General features: G+C 40.2%; 1 long non-coding RNA gene across 1 annotated transcript; it reads left to right on the top strand.

The window, feature by feature from the left end:
• The first annotated feature begins 17,917 nt into the window (after window positions 1–17,917).
• LOC136588023 (uncharacterized) lies at window positions 17,918–18,759 on the top strand. Its single transcript, XR_010787529.1, has 3 exons — window positions 17,918–17,998; window positions 18,370–18,474; window positions 18,719–18,759. It is a non-coding gene; the product is annotated as an uncharacterized lncRNA (long non-coding RNA).
• The last annotated feature ends 28 nt before the right edge of the window (window positions 18,760–18,787 follow it).

Below are 18,787 nucleotides of genomic sequence, written 5' to 3'. Positions count from 1 at the left end.
AAAATTCCCCAGACCATAACTCTGCCTCCACCGGCTTGTGTTCTTCCAGCAGTGGTTGCAAGGTGTTTGTTCTCTGATGTTTCTCATCTGACACGCCAATGTCCATCTATTCATCCATCAGTATCAGAAGTGCTGCCTGTATCTGGAAAATGACAACTGGCGCTGATGTGCCTCAATTATAAACCCTGTAGTAGGAAGACAATGTGCAAGATGCTAACCCTCTTTTTTACTCTCCAATAGGATCCAGGAGGAGCAAGTGGCGGTGGTCTCCCTGGAACCAACTTATTATCTATATGCTGATGAGGAGCCACAGAAAGAACTTAAAGACTTTGTGCAAAAGATGTAAGTATTTCACTGTAGGACCCCCCTGAGAGTGACTGTTACCGCAATATCTGGTGCTATTCTTCACAGACATAACCACACACTCATCAGATAATCACACGTCAGGGACAAGGGGGGCTATAGATAACACAGTGATAAGAGCCGGAATGTAGAAGGAAATATAACACAAATATCAACCATCACCCAGGAGCCCCTATTATCATGTTACACTTCCTCATTGCTCTTTTGCAAGGCAAGAGAAGCCTTTAACACCGACTGACAATGGAAGACCTATCATTCAAAGTAGACCTTTATGCAGTCACCAGAAAATGTAAGCTGCAATCTGATTGGTTGTTACTGAAAATTCTTTGTTTTGTCTGTTCTAGATTCTTCTTCTCGCACAGTTGGCTGCAATATACCGAGGACAACCGAGTTGTGTATAACCGGTAATTATCTTCTAGCACGATAACCCTATTGTTCTAGTGGTTTTGGATCTGCAGTTTTGTTTTTTTTTCTTTTTAATTCTCCTGCTAAAAAGAAAAGGGATAACAGTTTATTTGTAACCCTCATCTATAGATTTTCTTTTTATACAGTTATATTATCTTCTGGTCTCATTAGATGGCAGAGCTAAATGTATATATATGTTATGTGTTGTTCAACAGAGATGATGACAGCGAGAAAGATAGTGAAGAACCCTCTTACTACGAGGCATTTATGGGTGAACCTGATGATATCACTGTGTAAGTACAGACTCATCTCCAATGTGTCTATTGTATAAATACACCATATATCACACAACACTATATAATATTTATGTATTGTTTAATAGCAATGAAGATGAGGAAGAGCACTCTAATAATTATGCATACCTGGACGATTCTGACATCGATCTGTAAGTACCACATCCTCTACGATGGGCTTATTGCACACACCATATATGACACAACATTACACCTAGTTAATTGATAATGACTTGTATTATCCAGACAGTAATAAATAACATGGCGGTACACACTGGATATCACACAGATGATGAGTTGGGTCGGTACACAGGACACATTCACGGAATGACTGGATAGGACTTATGTTAGCATACGATTATTATTGCCGTTGGGTGGCGCTCTTGTGCTGCACATTACAAGACATGGCACCATTAGTTTAGTCATGGATATCCACACATTACAAGGGGAAGAATGTACTTAGAGTCTTTGGCCAGTTTTCTGTTGGGAAAAAAATAGCTAATTTTACAGCACACTGAACAGAACAAAAATCGTGATGTTTTATATTTTTTCACCTCAATCACCACTTTTGTAGAAAAAAAAATCAGAGAACGCAAAAGGGAAGTTCAACTTCCTGAGGGACTTACTATGATTTATGCCAAAACCTGGCATAAGTTATGGAACAAATCTGTAGCAGCTGACAGCTGACATAGACTCCACATTCTGGCACACAGATTGGCCAGAGATATGCCAAATTTAGTAAGAAATGATTGCCTCTCAATAGATTTGGCGCACTTCGGATTTAGACTGCCATATACAGTGACGTACATTTCCCCACATTTGTGCCTAGTTCCATTTGGATCTATGTATCAGAGACAAGATGGGTTGGGATGATTCTGATTATTTTCTGGTCACATTAGATGGCAGAACTAAATGTATATATATATACATATATATATATATATGTCACGGGTTGTTCAACAGAGACAAAGATGAGGAGGAGGTAGATATGGAAGAACCCTCCGGCCTCGAGACATTTATGGATGATACCGACAGTATCACTGGGTAAGTACTGAATCATCTCTAATGGGCCTATTGTATAAATACCCCATATATCACACAACACTATTTGGCGCACTTTGGAGTTAGACTGCCATATACAGCGATGTACATTTCTCCAAATGTTTGTGACTAGTTCCATGTAGAACTATTTATCAGAGACAAGATGGGTTGGGATGATTCTGATGGAGGGTTGCCCGTCTTGTGGTGATGGCGCAGGGTGTGAACGGCTCTGATAGACATCTACCCATCCATCATTTTCCAAAGTACTGCTCGTATCTGGAAAATGATGGCGGGCGCTGATGTTCCTGAATTATACACCCTGTAGTAGGGAGACAAAGTGCTAGATTGTCACCATCTTCTTTACTCTCCAATAGGACTCAGGAGGAGCAAGTGGCGGAGGTCTGCCCAGACTTTGCATACTTTGAAGATTGTTCTGATGAGGAGGCCCAAGAATATTTTAAAAACTGCTGGGAAGAGATGTAAGTATTTTACTGTCGGACCCCAATGATAGTGACTGTTACCGCAATATCTGGTGCTATTCTTCACAGACATAACCCCACACTCATCAGATAATCACATGTCAGGGACAAGGGGGGCCATAGATAACACAGTGATAAGAGCCGGAATGTAGAAGGAAATATAACACATATCAACTATCACCCAGGAGGAATAATGGCTGACCCTCATACCTGGATTCTCACTATCTTATTTACTTTTTTACAGTTTTGAGAGAGAGATAGAGAGTGAGCTGAATATCGAGAAAAAGTTCAAGCTAGCATATCCAGTTAGAATGTAAGTATCTTATTGTATGACCCTTGCATGAAATATAGATAAATAGATGGACACCACAAAAACAAGTGTAACGAGGTGCAACCAACTTATGGCATAAACCAGGATAATGGCAACAAAAACAAAAAATCCATAAGAAAAACCTGTTGCGCCCTCAAATATCACAAACATATAACACATTTTATTAGTCAAACAAAATTACTGTAAAAACCATGTATGTGCGTACGTGATCTGCAAGGATGGATTCAGACCAAATTGGTTCAGAGTGCCCTCCACATGGATGAGCGGCCCAGAGAATGCCACGGAAAATTCCCCAGACCATAACTCTGCCTCCACCGGCTTGTGTTCTTCCAGCAGTGGTTGCAAGGTGTTTGTTCTCTGATGTTTCTCATCTGACACGCCAATGTCCATCTATTCATCCATCAGTATCAGAAGTGCTGCCTGTATCTGGAAAATGACGGCTGGCGCTGATATACCTCAATTATAAACCCTGTAGTAGGAAGACAATGTACAAGATACTCACCCTCTTCTTTACTCTCCAATAGGATCCAGGAGGAGCAAGTGGCGGTGGTCTCCCTGGAACCAACTTATTATCTATATGCTGATGAGGAGCCACAGAAAGAACTTAAAGACTTTGTGCAAAAGATGTAAGTATTTTAGTGTAGGACCCCCCATGAGAGTGACTGTTACCGCAATATCTGGTGCTATTCTTCACAGACATAACCACACACTCATCAGATAATCACACGTCAGGGACAAGGGGGGCCATAGATAACACAGTGATAAGAGCCGGAATGTAGAAGGAAATATAACACAAATATCACCCATCACCCAGGTGCCCCTATTATCATGTTACACTTCCTCATTGCTCTTTTGCAAGGCAAGAGAAGCCAATAACACCGACTGGCCATGGAAGGCCAATCATACAAAGTAGACCTTTATGCAGTCACCAGAAAATGTAAGCTGCAATCTGATTGGTTGTTACTGAAAATTCTTTGATTTGTCTGTTCTAGATTCTTCTTCTCGCACAGTTGGCTGAAGTACACTGAGGACAACCGTGTTGTGTATTGCCGGTAATTATCTTCTAGCACGATAACCCTATTGTTCTAGTGGTTTTGGATCTGCTGTTTTTTTTTTTCTTTTTAATTCTCCTCCTAAAAAGAAAAGGGATAACAGTTCATTTGTAACCCTCATCTATAGATTTTCTTTTTATACAGTTATATTATCTATTGGTCTCATTAGATGGCAGAGCTAAATGTATATATATGTTATGTGTTGTTCAACAGAGATGATGACAACGAGAAAGATAGTGAAGAACCCTCCTACTACAAGGCATTTATGGGTGAACCTGATGACATCACTGTGTAAGTACAGAATCATCTCCAATGCGCCTATTGTATAAATACACCATATATCACACAACACTATGTAATATTTATGTATTGTTTAATAGCAATGAAGATGAGGAAGAACATTCTTATAACTATGCATACCTGGACGATTCTGACATCAATCTGTAAGTACCACATCCTCTACGATGGGCTTATTGTACACACCATATATGACACAACATTACACCTAGTTCATTGATAATGACTTGCATTATCCAGACAGTAATAAATAACATGGCGGTACACACTGGATATCACACAGATGATGAGTTGGGTCGGTACACAGGACACATTCACGGGATGACTGGATAGGACTTATGTTAGCATACGATTATTATTGCCGTTGGGTGGCGCTCTTGTGCTGCACATTACAAGACATGGCACCATTAGTTTAGTCATGGATATCCACACATTACAAGGGGAAGAATGTACTTAGAGTCTTTAGCCAGTTTTCTGTTGGGAAAAAAATAGCTAATTTTACAGCACACTGAACTGAACAAAAATCGTGATGTTTTATATTTTTTCACCCCACTTTTGTAGAAAAAAAAATCAGAGAATGCAAAAGGGAAGTTCAACTTCCTGAGGGACTTACTATGATGTAGCCAAAACCTGGCATAAGTTATGGAACAAATCTGTAGCAGCTGACAGCTGACATAGACTCCACATTCTGGCACACAGATTGGCCAGAGATATGCCAAATTTAGTAAGAAATGATTGCCTCTCAATAGATTTGGCGCACTTCGGATTTAGACTGCCATACACAGTGACGTACATTTCCCCACATTTGTGCCTAGTTCCATTTGGATCTATGTATCAGAGACAAGATGGGTTGGGATGATTCTGATTATCTTCTGGTCACATTAGATGGCAGAACTAAATGTATATATATGTTATATGTTGTTCAACAGAGATGATGACAACGAGGAAGATGGTGAAGAACCCTCCGACCACGAGACATCCATGGATGAATCTGATAACATTGCTGTGTAAGTACAGAATCATCTCCAATGTGCTTATTGCATAAATACCCCATGTATCACACAACACTATATATATAATATTTATGTATTGTTTAATAGCGATGAAGATGAGGAGGAAGAAGATGGTGAAGAACCCTCCGGCCATGAGACATTTATGGATGAAACTGATGACATCACTGTGAAAGTACAGAATCATCTCCAATGGGCTTATTGGGATACATGATGAGATGAATCTCATTGTAGGACCCTGCATCAGTGACTGTTACCCCAATATCTGGGCTCATCCCACTGGATATCCCCCGCACTCCCTCATCAGAAATCACACTTCAGAGACAAGGGGAGGATGATGAAAGGGAAGTAATGCGAATAACCTCTCATACAAGCATTCCATCATCAGTTCATGGTATGCAGTAGACGGCCATAGAATACAATGTTTTAGTTTTGGGACATTGGGTTTTATCATCTTGTACATTTTTTTCCCAGCAGCAGAAGCAGCCGACCCCTCGGACGATGGGCCAGATTCACCAGGTAAATACAAATTTATTTATTCTTTATGTCTGATGGTATTTTTTCTGTGAGGTTCATGGAGGTAGGGTAATAAAACTTCGGTTATGCTCACATTTGCATTGGGGATGGGGATTTAGTTTTTTTTGCTCTATTATGGGAACAGGAAAACAGAATCTTCAGCCAAACGGTTCCTTTTTATAATAGAACCGTAAGGCGGTGAGCTGACCCCATTGACTATAGTGCGGTCTGTTCAGTTGCTCTCATCCGGCAGCGTTTTACCGGACATGCAGCATTTCTTTGTCCAGCGTTTCATGTGTGATCTGCGCCAGCGGCTCCGAACAGAAACTGGCACTGATGTGAACAAAGCTTTATAGCTTTATTCTCTGCCTACATTTGCCTATGTACAGATTAGAGGTAATGGTGATCCTATATAGGTTATGGGATACCTGCAATGTACTCAGTGTATACTACTGTATACAGGAGTTATATGTTGTGCGGGTATATGAACATATAATGACCAGTAGTGATGAGTGAACTTTTCAAAAGTTCGGTTTGGCTGGTTCACTGAATTTCAGCATAAAGGTTGGTTCATTCCACATTAGTTTAAACTGAACCGGAACTTCACCAATACCCCTAAAACTAGTGTATAACAGTGGTGGAGGTTCAGCTGAGACAAACCGCCCGAGATTTGGGTTCACGCTGAACTCAACTTTTAGTGACATTTATCCAAAACAGGGTTGGACTGTTTCAGTTCGCTCATCACTAATGAGCAGATTCATGTTCAGTAGCTAAAATCACAACTTACCAAGATAAGGATAAGTTCACCTAGTCCATGTAGGGAAGGATAATGGGGGTCAAGCAGCCCCTAAACCCTCACATTGGTTTATTGTAAAGAACTTAAAGACTTCGTGCAAAAGATGTAAGTATTTCACTGTAGGACCCCCATGAGAGTGACTGTTACCGCAATATCTGGTGCTATTCTTCACAGACATAACCACACACTCATCAGATAATCACATGTCAGGGACAAGGGGCCATAGATAACACGGTGATAAGAGCCGGAATGTAGAAGGAAATATAACACAAATATCAACCATCACCCAGGAGCCCCTATTATCATGTTACACTTCCTCATTGCTCTTTTGCAAGGCAAGAGAAGCCAATAACACCGACTGGCCCTGGAAGGCCAATCATACAAAATAGACCTTTATGCAGTCACCAGAAAATGTAAGCTGCAATCTGATTGGTTGTTACTTAAAATTCTTTGTTTTGTCTGTTCTAGATTCTTCTTCTCGCACAGTAGGCTGAAGTACACTGAGGACAACCGTGTTGTGTATTGCCGGTAATTATCTTCTAGCATGATAACCCTATTGTTCTAGTGGTTTTGGATCTGCTGGGTTTTTTTTTCTTTTTAATTCTCCTCCTAAAAAGAAAAGGGATAACAGTTCATTTGTAACCCTCATCTATAGATTTTCTTTTTATACAGTTATATTATCTTCTGGTCTCATAAGATGGCAGAGCTAAATGTATATGTATGTTATGTGTTGTTCAACAGAGATGATAACAACGAGAAAGATAGTGAATAACCCTCCTACTACGAGGCATTTATGGATGAACCTGATGACATCACTGTGTAAGTACAGACTCATCTCCAATGTGTCTATTGTATAAATACACCATATATCACACAACACTATATATATAATATTTATGTATTGTTTAATAGCAATGAAGATGAGGAAGAGCACTCTAATAATTATGCATACCTGGACGATTCTGACATCGATCTGTAAGTACCACATCCTCTACGATGGGCTTATTGTACACACCATATATGACACAACATTACACCTAGTTCATTGATAATGACTTGTATTATTCAGACAGTAATAAATAACATGGCGGTATACACTGGATATCACATAGATGATGAGCCGGGTCGGTACACAGGACACATTCACGGAATGACTGGATAGGACTTATGTTAGCATACGATTATTATTGCCGTTGGGTGGCGCTCTTGTGCTGCACATTACAAGACATGGCACCATTAGTTTAGTCATGGATATCCACACATTACAAGGGGAAGAATGTACTTAGAGTCTTTAGCCAGTTTTCTGTTGGGAAAAAAATAGCTAATTTTACAGCACACTGAACTGAACAAAAATCGTGATGTTTTATATTTTTTCACCTCAATCACCACTTTTGTAGAAAAAAAAATCAGAGAACGCAAAAGGGAAGTTCAACTTCCTGAGGGACTTACTATGATGTAGCCAAAACCTGGCATAAGTTATGGAACAAATCTGTAGCAGCTGACAGCTGACATAGACTCCACATTCTGGCACACAGATTGGCCAGAGATATGCCAAATTTAGTAAGAAATGATTGCCTCTCAATAGATTTGGCGCACTTCGGATTTAGACTGCCATACACAGTGACGTACATTTCCCCACATTTGTGCCTAGTTCCATTTGGATCTATGTATCAGAGACAAGATGGGTTGGGATGATTCTGATTATCTTCTGGTCACATTAGATGGCAGAACTAAATGTATATATATGTTATATGTTGTTCAACAGAGATGATGACAACGAGGAAGATGGTGAAGAACCCTCCGACCACGAGACATCCATGGATGAATCTGATAACATTGCTGTGTAAGTACAGAATCATCTCCAATGTGCTTATTGCATAAATACCCCATGTATCACACAACACTATATATATAATATTTATGTATTGTTTAATAGCGATGAAGATGAGGAGGAAGAAGATGGTGAAGAACCCTCCGGCCATGAGACATTTATGGATGAAACTGATGACATCACTGTGAAAGTACAGAATCATCTCCAATGGGCTTATTGGGATACATGATGAGATGAATCTCATTGTAGGACCCTGCATCAGTGACTGTTACCCCAATATCTGGGCTCATCCCACTGGATATCCCCCGCACTCCCTCATCAGAAATCACACTTCAGAGACAAGGGGAGGATGATGAAAGGGAAGTAATGCGAATAACCACTCATACAAGCATTCCATCATCAGTTCATGGTATGCCGTAGACGGACATAGAATACAATGTTTTAGTTTTGGGACATTGGGTTTTATCATCTTGTACATTTTTTTTCCAGCAGCAGAAGCAGCCGACCCCTCGGACGATGGGCCAGATTCACCAGGTAAATACAAATTTATTTATTCTTTATGTCTGATGGTATTTTTTCTGTGAGGTTCATGGAGGTAGGGTAATAAAACTTCGGTTATGCTCACATTTGCATTGGGGATGGGGATTTAGTTTTTTTTTGCTCTATTATGGGAACAGGAAAACAGAATCTTCAGCCAAACGGTTCCTTTTTATAATAGAACCGTAAGGCGGTGAGCTGACCCCATTGACTATAACGCGGTCTGTTCAGTTGCTGTCATCCGGCAGCGTTTTACCGGACATGCAGCATTTCTTTGTCCAGCGTTTCATGTGTGATCTGCACCAGCGGTTCCGAACAGAAACTGGCACTGATGTGAACAAAGCTTTATAGCTTTATGCTCTCCCTACATTTGTCTATGTACAGATTAGAGGTAATGGTGATCCAATGGTTATTAGGTACCTGTATTGTGCTCAGTGTATACTACTGTATACAGGAGTTATATGTTGTGCGGGTATATGAACATATAATGACCAGTAGTGATGAGTGAACTTTTCAAAAGTTCGGTTTGGCTGGTTCACTGAATTTCAGCATAAAGGTTGGTTCATTCCACATTAGTTTAAACTGAACCGGAACTTCACCAATACCCCTAAAACTAGTGTATAACAGTGGTGGAGGTTCAGCTGAGACAAACCGCCCGAGATTTGGGTTCACGCTGAACTCAACTTTTAGTGACATTTATCCAAAACAGGGTTGGACTGTTTCAGTTCGCTCATCACTAATGAGCAGATTCATGTTCAGTAGCTAAAATCACAACTTACCAAGATAAGGATAAGTTCACCTAGTCCATGTAGGGAAGGATAATGGGGGTCAAGCAGCCCCTAAACCCTCACATTGGTTTATTGTAAAGAACTTAAAGACTTCGTGCAAAAGATGTAAGTATTTCACTGTAGGACCCCCATGAGAGTGACTGTTACCGCAATATCTGGTGCTATTCTTCACAGACATAACCACACACTCATCAGATAATCACATGTCAGGGACAAGAGGCCATAGATAACACGGTGATAAGAGCCGGAATGTAGAAGGAAATATAACACAAATATCAACCATCACCCAGGAGCCCCTATTATCATGTTACACTTCCTCATTGCTCTTTTGCAAGGCAAGAGAAGCCAATAACACCGACTGGCCCTGGAAGGCCAATCATACAAAATAGACCTTTATGCAGTCACCAGAAAATGTAAGCTGCAATCTGATTGGTTGTTACTTAAAATTCTTTGTTTTGTCTGTTCTAGATTCTTCTTCTCGCACAGTTGGCTGAAGTACACTGAGGACAACCGTGTTGTGTATTGCCGGTAATTATCTTCTAGCACGATAACCCTATTGTTCTAGTGGTTTTGGATCTGCTGGGTTTTTTTTTCTTTTTAATTCTCCTCCTAAAAAGAAAAGGGATAACAGTTCATTTGTAACCCTCATCTATAGATTTTCTTTTTATACAGTTATATTATCTTCTGGTCTCATAAGATGGCAGAGCTAAATGTATATGTATGTTATGTGTTGTTCAACAGAGATGATAACAACGAGAAAGATAGTGAATAACCCTCCTACTACGAGGCATTTATGGATGAACCTGATGACATCACTGTGTAAGTACAGACTCATCTCCAATGTGTCTATTGTATAAATACACCATATATCACACAACACTATATATATAATATTTATGTATTGTTTAATAGCAATGAAGATGAGGAAGAGCACTCTAATAATTATGCATACCTGGACGATTCTGACATCGATCTGTAAGTACCACATCCTCTACGATGGGCTTATTGTACACACCATATATGACACAACATTACACCTAGTTCATTGATAATGACTTGTATTATTCAGACAGTAATAAATAACATGGCGGTATACACTGGATATCACATAGATGATGAGCCGGGTCGGTACACAGGACACATTCACGGAATGACTGGATAGGACTTATGTTAGCATACGATTATTATTGCCGTTGGGTGGCGCTCTTGTGCTGCACATTACAAGACATGGCACCATTAGTTTAGTCATGGATATCCACACATTACAAGGGGAAGAATGTACTTAGAGTCTTTAGCCAGTTTTCTGTTGGGAAAAAAATAGCTAATTTTACAGCACACTGAACAGAACAAAAATCGTGATGTTTTATATTTTTTCACCTCAATCACCACTTTTGTAGAAAAAAAAATCAGAGAACGCAAAAGGGAAGTTCAACTTCCTGAGGGACTTACTATGATTTATGCCAAAACCTGGCATAAGTTATGGAACAAATCTGTAGCAGCTGACAGCTGACATAGACTCCACATTCTGGCACACAGATTGGCCAGATATATGCCAAATTTAGTAAGAAATGATTGCCTCTCAATAGATTTGGCGCACTTCGGATTTAGACTGCCATATACAGTGACGTACATTTCCCCACATTTGTGCCTAGTTCCATTTGGATCTATGTATCAGAGACAAGATGGGTTGGGATGATTCTGATTATTTTCTGGTCACATTAGATGGCAGAACTAAATGTATATATATATATATATGTCACGGGTTGTTCAACAGAGACAAAGATGAGGAGGAGGTAGATATGGAAGAACCCTCCGGCCTCGAGACATTTATGGATGATACCGACAGTATCACTGGGTAAGTACTGAATCATCTCTAATGGGCCTATTGTATAAATACCCCATATATCACACAACACTATTTGGCGCACTTTGGAGTTAGACTGCCATATACAGCGATGTACATTTCTCCAAATGTTTGTGACTAGTTCCATGTAGAACTATTTATCAGAGACAAGATGGGTTGGGATGATTCTGATGGAGGGTTGCCCGTCTTGTGGTGATGGCGCAGGGTGTGAACGGCTCTGATAGACATCTACCCATCCATCATTTTCCAAAGTACTGCTCGTATCTGGAAAATGATGGCGGGCGCTGATGTTCCTGAATTATACACCCTGTAGTAGGGAGACAAAGTGCTAGATTGTCACCATCTTCTTTACTCTCCAATAGGACTCAGGAGGAGCAAGTGGCGGAGGTCTGCCCAGACTTTGCATACTTTGAAGATTGTTCTGATGAGGAGGCCCAAGATGATTTTAAAAACTGCTGGGAAGAGATGTAAGTATTTTACTGTCGGACCCCAATGATAGTGACTGTTACCGCAATATCTGGTGCTATTCTTCACAGACATAACCCCACACTCATCAGATAATCACATGTCAGGGACAAGGGGGGGCCATAGATAACACAGTGATAAGAGCCGGAATGTAGAAGGAAATATAACACATATCAACTATCACCCAGGAGGAATAATGGCGGACCCTCATACCTGGATTCTCACTATCTTATTTACTTTTTTACCGTTTTGAGAGAGAGATAGAGAGAGAGTGAGCTGAATATCGAGAAAAAGTTCAAGCTAGCATATCCAGTTAGAATGTAAGTATCTTATTGTATGACCCTTGCATGAAATATAGATAAATAGATGGACACCACAAAAACAAGTGTAACGAGGTGCAACCAACTTATGGCATAAACCAGGATAATGGCAACAAAAACAAAGAGTCCATAAGGAAGAACCTGTTGCGCCCTCAAATATCACAAACATATAACACATTTTATTAGTCAAACAAAATTACCGTAAAAACCATGTATGTGCCTACGTGATCTGCAAGGATGGATTCAGACCAAATTGTTTCAGAGTGCCCTCCACATGGATGAGCGGCCCAGAGAATGCCACGGAAAATTCTCCAGACCATAACTCTGCCTCCACCGGCTTATGTTCTTCCAGCAGTGGTTGCAAGGTGTTTGTTCTCTGATGTCTCTCATCTGACACGCCAATGTCCATCTATTCATCCATCAGTATCAGAAGTGCTGCCTGTATCTGGAAAATGACGGCTGGCGCTGATGTGCCTCAATTATATACCCTGTAGTAGAAAGACAATGTACAAGATACTCACTCTCTTCTTTACTCTCCAATAGGACCCAGGAGGAGCAAGTGGCGGTGGTCTCCCTGGAACCAACTTATTATCTATATGCTGATGAGGAGCCACAGAAAGAACTTAAAGACTTCGTGCAAAAGATGTAATTATTTCACTGTAAGACCCCCATGAGAGTGACTGTTACCAAAATATCTGGTGCTATTCTTCATAGACATAACCACACACTCATCAGATAATCACACGTCAGGGACAAGGGGGGCCATGGATAACACAGTGATAAGAGCCGGAATGTAGAAGGAAATATAACACAAATATCAACCATCACCCAGGAGCCCCTATTATCATGTTATACTTCCTCATTGCTCTTTTGCAAGGCAAGAGAAGCCTATAACACCGACTGGCCATGGAAGGCCAATCATACAAAGTAGACCTTTATGCAGTCACCAGAAAATGTAGGCTGCAATCTGATTGGTTGTTACTGAAAATTCTTTGTTTTGTCTGTTCTAGATTCTTCTCGCACAGTTGGCTGAAGTACACTGAGGACAACCGTGTTGTGTATTGCCGGTAATTATCTTCTAGCATGATAACCCTATTGTTCTAGTGGTTTTGGATCTGCTGTTTTGTTTTTTCTTTTCTTTTTAATTCTCCTCCTAAAAAGAAAAGGGATAACAGTTCATTTGTAACCCTCATCTATAGATTTTCTTTTTATACAGTTATATTATCTTCTGGTCTCATTAGATGGCAGAACTAAATGTATATATATGTTATGTGTTGTTCAACAGAGATGATGACAACGAGAAAGATAGTGAAGAACCCTCTTACTACGAGGCATTTATGGATGAAGCTGATGACATCACTGTGTAAGTACAGACTCATCTCCAATGTGTCTATTGTATAAATACACCATATATCACACAACACTATATAATATTTATGTATTGTTTAATAGCAATGAAGATGAGGAAGAACATTCTTATAACTATGCATACCTGGATGATTCTGACATCGATCTGTAAGTACCACATCCTCTACGATGGGCTTATTGTACACACCATATATGACACAACATTACACCTAGTTCATTGATAATGACTTGTATTATCCAGACGGTAATAAATAACATGGCGGTACACACTGGATATCACACAGATGATGAGTTGGGTCGGTACACAGGACACATTCACGGGATGACTGGATAGGACTTATGTTAGCATACGATTATTATTGCCGTTGGGTGGCGCTCTTGTGCTGCACATTACAAGACATGGCACCATTAGTTTAGTCATGGATATCCACACATTACAAGGGGAAGAATGTACTTAGAGTCTTTGGCCAGTTTTCTGTTGGGAAAAAAATAGCTAATTTTACAGCACACTGAACTGAACAAAAATCGTGATGTTTTATATTTTTTCACCTCAATCACCACTTTTGTAGAAAAAAAAATCAGAGAACGCAAAAGGGAAGTTCAACTTCCTGAGGGACTTACTATGATTTATGCCAAAACCTGGCATAAGTTATGGAACAATTCTGTAGCAGCTGACAGCTGACATAGACTCCACATTCTGGCACACAGATTGGCCAGAGATATGCCAAATTTAGTAAGAAATGATTGCCTCTCAATAGATTTGGCGCACTTCGGATTTAGACTGCCATATACAGTGACGTACATTTCCCCACATTTGTGCCTAGTTCCATTTGGATCTATGTATCAGAGACAAGATGGGTTGGGATGATTCTGATTATCTTCTGGTCACATTAGATGGCAGAACTAAATATATATATATATATATATATATATATATATGTTACGTGTTGTTCAACAGAGACAAAGATGAGGAGGTAGATATGGAAGAACCCTCCGGCCTCGAGACATTTATGGATGATACCGACAGTATCACTGAGTAAGTACTGAATCATCTCTAATGGGCCTATTGTATAAATACCCCATATATCACACAACACTATTTGGCGCACTTTGGAGTTAGACTGCCATATACAGCGATGTACATTTCTCCAAATGTTTGTGACTAGTTCCATGTAGAACTATTTATCAGAGACAAGATGGATTGGGATGATTCTGATGGAGGGTTGTCCGTCTTGTGGTGATGGCGCAGGGTGTGAACGGCTCTGATAGACATCTACCCATCCATCATTTTCCAAAGTACTGCTTGTATCTGGTAAATGATGGCGGGCGCTGATGTTCCTGAATTATACACCCTGTAGTAGGGAGACAATGTGCTAGATTGTCACCATCTTCTTTACTCTCCAATAGGACTCAGGAGGAGCAAGTGTCGGAGGTCTGCCCAGACTTTGCATACTTTGAAGATTGTTCTGATGAGGAGGCCCAAGATGATTTTAAAAACTGCTGGGAAGAGATGTAAGTATTTTACTGTCGGACCCCAATGATAGTGACTGTTACCGCAATATCTGGTGCTATTTTTCACAGACATAACCCCACACTCATCAGATAATCACATGTCAGGGACAAGGGGGGGTCATAGATAACACAGTGATAAGAGCGGGAATGTAGAAGGAAATATAACACATATCAACTATCACCCAGGAGGAATAATGGCTGACCCTCATACCTGGATTCTCACTATCTTATTTACTCTTTTACAGTTTTGAGAGAGAGAGAGATAGAGAGAGAGTGAGCTGAATATCGAGAAAAAGTTCAAGCTAGCATATCCAGTTAGAATGTAAGTATCTTATTGTATGACCCTTGCATGAAATATAGATAAATAGATGGACACCACAAAAACAAGTGTAACGAGGTGCAACCAACTTATGGCATAAACCAGGATAATGGCAACAAAAACAAAGAGTCCATAAGGAACAACATGTTGCGCCCTCAAATATCACAAACATATAACACATTTTATTAGTCAAACAAAATTACCGTAAAAACCATGTATGTGCATACGTGATCTGCAAAGATGGATTCAGACCAAATTGGTTCAGAGTGCCCTCCACATGGATGAGCGGCCCAGAGAATGCCACGGAAAATTCCCCAGACCATAACTCTGCCTCCACCAGCTTGTGTTCTTCCAGCAGTGGTTGCAAGGTGTTTGTTCTCTGATGTTTCTCATCTGACACGCCAATGTCCATCTATTCATCCATCAGTATCAGAAGTGCTGCCTGTATCTGGAAAATGACGGCTGGCGCTGATGTGCCTCAATTATATACCCTGTAGTAGGAAGACAATGTACAAGATACTCACCTTCTTCTTTACTCTCCAATAGGACCCAGGAGGAGCAAGTGGCGGTGGTCTCCCTGGAACCAACTTATTATCTATATGCTGATGAGGAGCCACAGAAAGAACTTAAAGACTTTGTGCAAAAGATGTAATTATTTCACTGTAAGACCCCCATGAGAGTGACTGTTACCAAAATATCTGGTGCTATTCTTCACAAACATAACCACACACCCATCAGATAATCACACGTCAGGGACAAGGGGGGCCATAGATAACACAGTGATAAGAGCCGGAATGTAGAAGGAAATATAACACAAATATCAACCATCACCCAGGAGCCCCTATTACCATGTTATACTTCCTCATTGCTCTTTTGCAAGGCAAGAGAAGCCTATAACACCGACTGGCCATGGAAGGCCAATCATACAAAGTAGACCTTTATGCAGTCACCAGAAAATGTAAGCTGCAATCTGATTGGTTGTTACTGAAAATTCTTTGTTTTGTCTGTTCTAGATTCTTCTCGCACAGTTGGCTGCAATATACCGAGGACAACCGTGTTGTGTATAACCGGTAATTATCTTCTAGCACGATTACCCTATTGTTCTAGTGGTTTTGGATCTGCTGTTTGTTTTTTTTTTTCTTTTTAATTCTCCTCCTAAAAAGAAAAGGGATAACAGTTCATTTGTAACCCTCATCTATAGATTTTCTTTTTATACAGTTATATTATCTTCTGGTCTCATTAGATGGCAGAGCTAAATGTATATGTATGTTATGTGTTGTTCAACAGAGATGATGACAACGAGAAAGATAGTGAAGAACCCTCCTACTACGAGGCATTTATGGATGAAGCTGATGACATCACTGTGTAAGTACAGACTCATCTCCAATGTGTCTATTGTATAAATACACCATATATCACACAACACTATATAATATTTATGTATTGTTTAATAGCAATGAAGATGAGGAAGAACATTCTTATAACTATGCATACCTGGACGATTCTGACATCGATCTGTAAGTACCACATCCTCTACGATGGGCTTATTGTACACACCATATATGACACAACATTACACCTAGTTCATTGATAATGACTTGTATTATCCAGACAGTAATAAATAACATGGCGGTACACACTGGATATCACACAGATGATGAGTTGGGTCGGTACACAGGACACATTCACGGGATGACTGGATAGGACTTATGTTAGCATACGATTATTATTGCCGTTGGGTGGCGCTCTTGTGCTGCACATTACAAGACATGGCACCATTAGTTTAGTCATGGATATCCACACATTACAAGGGGAAGAATGTACTTAGAGTCTTTGGCCAGTTTTCTCTTGGGAAAAAAATAGCTAATTTTACAGCACACTGAACTGAACAAAAATCGTGATGTTTTATATTTTTTCACCTCAATCACCACTTTTGTAGAAAAAAAAATCAGAGAACGCAAAAGGGAAGTTCAACTTCCTGAGGGACTTACTATGATTTATGCCAAAACCTGGCATAAGTTATGGAACAATTCTGTAGCAGCTGACAGCTGACATAGACTCCACATTCTGGCACACAGATTGGCCAGAGATATGCCAAATTTAGTAAGAAATGATTGCCTCTCAATAGATTTGGCGCACTTCGGATTTAGACTGCCATATACAGAGACGTACATTTCCCCACATTTGTGCCTAGTTCCATTTGGATCTATGTATCAGAGACAAGATGGATTGGGATGATTCTGATTATCTTCTGGTCACATTAGATGGCAGAACTAAATGTATATATATATATATATATATATATATATATGTTACGTGTTGTTCAACAGAGACAAAGATGGGGAGGAGGTAGATATGGAAGAACCCTCCGGCCTCGAGACATTTATGGATGATACCGACAGTATCACTGAGTAAGTACTGAATTTTCTCTAATGGGCCTATTGTATAAATACCCCATATATCACACAACACTATTTGGCGCACTTTGGAGTTAGACTGCCATATACAGTGATGTACATTTCTCCAAATGTTTGTGACTAGTTCCATGTAGAACTATTTATCAGAGACAAGATGGATTGGGATGATTCTGATGGAGGGTTGTCCGTCTTGTGGTGATGGCGCAGGGTGTGAACGGCTCTGATAGACATCTACCCATCCATCATTTTCCAAAGTACTGCTTGTATCTGGTAAATGATGGCGGGCGCTGATGTTCCTGAATTATACACCCTGTAGTAGGGAGACAATGTGCTAGATTGTCACCATCTTCTTTACTCTCCAATAGGACTCAGGAGGAGCAAGTGGCGGAGGTCTGCCCAGACTTTGCATACTTTGAAGATTGTTCTGATGAGGAGGCCCAAGATGATTTTAAAAACTGCTGGGAAGAGATGTAAGTATTTTACTGTCGGACCCCAATGATAGTGACTGTTACCGCAATATCTGGTGCTATTCTTCACAGACATAACCCCACAATCATCAGATAATCACATGTCAGGGGCAAGGGGGGCCATAGATAACACAGTGATAAGAGCGGGAATGTAGAAGGAAATATAACACATATCAACTATCACCCAGGAGGAATAATGGCGGACCCCCATACCTGGATTCTCACTATCTTATTTACTCTTTTACAGTTTTGAGAGAGAGATAGAGACAGAGTGAGCTGAATATCGAGAAAAAGTTCAAGCTAGCATATCCAGTTA

The sequence above is a fragment of the Eleutherodactylus coqui genome, chromosome 13 (assembly GCF_035609145.1).
Source record: "Eleutherodactylus coqui strain aEleCoq1 chromosome 13, aEleCoq1.hap1, whole genome shotgun sequence".
NCBI lineage: Eukaryota > Metazoa > Chordata > Amphibia > Anura > Eleutherodactylidae > Eleutherodactylus > Eleutherodactylus coqui.
The sequence above is the reverse complement of the archived record's forward strand: the minus strand, read 5'-3'. Positions and strand labels throughout refer to the sequence as shown.